The sequence below is a fragment of the Pteropus vampyrus genome, unplaced genomic scaffold, assembly GCF_000151845.1.
Source record: "Pteropus vampyrus isolate Shadow unplaced genomic scaffold, Pvam_2.0 Scaffold8, whole genome shotgun sequence".
NCBI lineage: Eukaryota > Metazoa > Chordata > Mammalia > Chiroptera > Pteropodidae > Pteropus > Pteropus vampyrus.
Genome location: NW_011888789.1, coordinates 9256456 through 9259991, shown reverse-complemented (window position 1 = coordinate 9259991; position 3536 = coordinate 9256456).

Sequence of the window (3536 nt, the reverse complement as noted above, 5' to 3'; positions counted from 1 at the left end):
GCCTGATAATTTCTGTGTTACACATGCAGTAGTTAATGGAGAGGAGAGACTAGGTAGAAGATGTTCGCTACATTAGCTAGTTTCATAACCCAAAGGCATAATTTCTCCCTGAGCAGCAACAAAAGAATGTTTAGAAATAAAGGCGTCTGCTAATTAAGTTGTGTAGCCTAGGAAAGTTGAGCACCGCGATTAATCTTGCCTTCTTACAGGACCGGAGGGGAGTCCTTTCCTGGTGCTCTGGATGGGATTTGATGAAAGAGACTGAAGTGACTCCAGTTTTCCGCACTCTAAGCAGGTGAAATAGAACCTGATTGAGCAGAGCGCTGAAATCCACGAAAGACTCAGTGCCCAGTGTGATTAAGATAGTTGTCTTCACCTGGCAGAAGCTCTGGATTAATGCACGTTGAAGTTTGGAGCATAGATAATGCAGATCAGAGACTTTAAGATCATTTTCAAAACTGTCCCCAAATATTGCACTCTCCTCTGCTATATCAGTGGGCAACCTTTGAAATCAGGGCTACTAAAGAAAATCCTTGAAAATATATTCATTTATTTAACAATTATTTAAAGAGTGCCTATGATGTAACAAGTACAGTTCCAGGTTACAGGAATACATTAGTGAATAAAACAGATAGAAAGTGTTGCTTTCATGGGGCTTATAGTTCAATGGCGGAAAAAGGCAGTTAAGATAAGTAGGTAAAATCATGAGAGAGTCAGAGACCGAAAGGGAAAATGAGGTATGTATGATATTCTGAGCTAAGGATGAGGTAAGGCACCTTGGGGCTTCAGAGGAGAGGATCATTTGCAGGATGATAAAAAGAGCAGATGTTCATTAACTAGTAGTTTATGCTGCCCTATAGATAGGTCAAAAAGGTTATCTCTGATAATCACTTATTATGTACAAGGCCCCTAATTTAAATTATTCTAAGTAGATAAAAGGGGGAGAGAAGTTTCTATTGAGCCCTCAGGGACTTTGTTGCCTTTAGCTCAAAACTATCTACATACCACGGAGGCAGGTCTTGGAGTGATTCATTCAGAACCCTTATAGTGCCATGATTTGCCAATATGTTATCAGTCATTATATTGGTCTTTTTGACATCTGTTGTTTTTCTTTTTTAAATTCTTACGTAGGCTCCATGCTTACTATTTGAATAATGATTTCTAGGTAGGAATTTTATGATTGTGACTGTATTATAAAAAAATTTACACATTCAATGTGAATAATATAGTCTAAGAGAATAAATTACATACCTATTATTTATAGTCGTATGTAAAAATAGCTCTGTATTGAAGTAAAAATTAAACTTTTATTTATTTAGTACCATTTTAGATGGTTTTAAATGTCATATATTCAAGATGTGAAATAAAAGTACCTGCACATAATTTGTTCTTTTCTCATTAATCTCAACTTTCAATATTGCTTATGGTATTCTGAAATAGGAAAAAATAATTTTTTATTTTACTTCATTCTATTTTTTATTTCCAAAAGACGCACGTTAGCTTTGATACCAGAATTGCCCAGCACCAAAAGCCCTTTCAATCATTTTTAGTGGCCCGCATTTTTATAACTCACAATAAAAACTTTTTAAGCTTTTAAAAAAAATTTGGCTTCTCTTATTTTCTTCCTTACTCATATTCATCTCTGCTTCTTCACTCTTACTTTACAAGGAAAGAAGTACTTTATTAATTTTATTTTCTTTTTTATATGTTATTTAAAGCTAAAAGAAGAAATTTTTTTCCACGTGGATGGGTGGCTGAATGGTTGTCAGTATTGATGTTCTATAATTAGAAGAGTCATTTATACCATTACCCTTTCATTATTTAACTTACTTATAACTAATTGCATTATTTAATATATACTTTCATCTTTATTGGATACTAATGAATATTCTTGGCACTTTATTAATTTTGTAGTTTTGACTATTTGAAGCTCACATTTAGGAATAGATCTGATCAGACCACAGAAAGTATACAATTTTAATATTGAAAAACAGTTATCTAAATAGGTGCCATGCATAATTGTTATTAAAGGAATTTTATATCTAAATTTCTCTTTTATGCACAACTATAGTTCTGTAAAGACAAAGAGTATTCTTCCTAATTGACAGATAAAATATACCAAAATTCAGAGATTTTTGTCACTGAGTCTGTGACAGAGTTAAGAATAAAATTCTGACTCTTAGCCCCTTCCATAACAATAAATTTGATGGAGGAGAGGGGGACATTATCATAAATAATGAAGTAGTACCCTATATGAAAAAAATTCTGATGTGTGTGATGTGTGATGTAGGTTCAGTAAGCATTTGCAGAGTGCTCTCTAGTTCTCAGACACTGAGCAAGAACGTCCAGTGGGAACCACCTCTGTGTCCTAGGCACCTATTCTGTGATGTGTAGCCCTTTAAAGAGCAGGAAATGGTCTTCTCATCATTTCCAGATTATAAAATAAAGGTTGCCTATATGCCTTTATCTGCTATCCAATGCAGTTACTATGCACAAACAAAAGAAGAGTGGCAATTAGTAAGGTGGTATTCTACATTCACCTCATTTGTTAACCTAACGGGCCAGTGAAGAACACTGTTTTGTGCTTGGTTGATTTCTGTTTCTAGGCTCTGCCTAGAAGACTAAGACCATCCTAGGATTTGAACAAAGAAACAATTTAAAGGGCATAAGACCACATAAGCTCCAGAAAGACTTGTATTGTCCTTTCTATTGGTAAAGTCTTCCTTATTAAATGGTAGAGTCCCCCTCATTAAATCTATTTTTGAAAGGTTGCTCAAAAATTTAAGTGTATTTTAAATAGCTATTCTACTACTTTGCTAAAGAAAACTCCGTAATATAATGAAAAGAGAACTCATAATTAAAAATTATAGCAGCTCTAGTTGTAACTTCCTCCTTATTTTGATGTCTTTGGCACAATATTTGGAGAGACTAACTTTCCACTTGTAAATCATTAGAGAAGTCCTAGGAGATATTGAGAAAAACAGTTAAGGTAGAATCTTGAGCTAATAAATAGCCCACTCAACTTATATGTCCAACCTTCAAATGTTTCATAAAAATCCTCAAGAACAAATACGAAAAGGAAATTGAGCAGCATTATAAACTAACAATGGGAGGAATTCATATGATGAGGTCCAGAGAAATTCCCAACTGTTAAGAAGTATTTTTGTTTTACACTGACTTCTGAACTAGAATAGCAGATTGCTGTGAAAACAGTAGGGATATAATTTTCCTCTCCTTAAAATTAGTTCTGAAATCTCAGATGCACATGCTATACTAACCAAAAAAAAAAAAAAAAAAAAAAAAGCAGCTGATCTACCAGCTGTCAAACAGTTTCTGAGCAAACCACAGCTATTGCTTCTTTCCCCACATGTCCCAGTTATCATTAACATCAGACTGCTACTTTTACTGAGACTCAATGACTCACAAGACTCAATAAAGCAAGTAGAGTTAGACTGGAAGTCTACTGGGTCAACTAAATCTTGAAAATCCTGTCAGAAAAAATTTTCTATACAGAAAAAGTGATAGAAAAAAAAAAA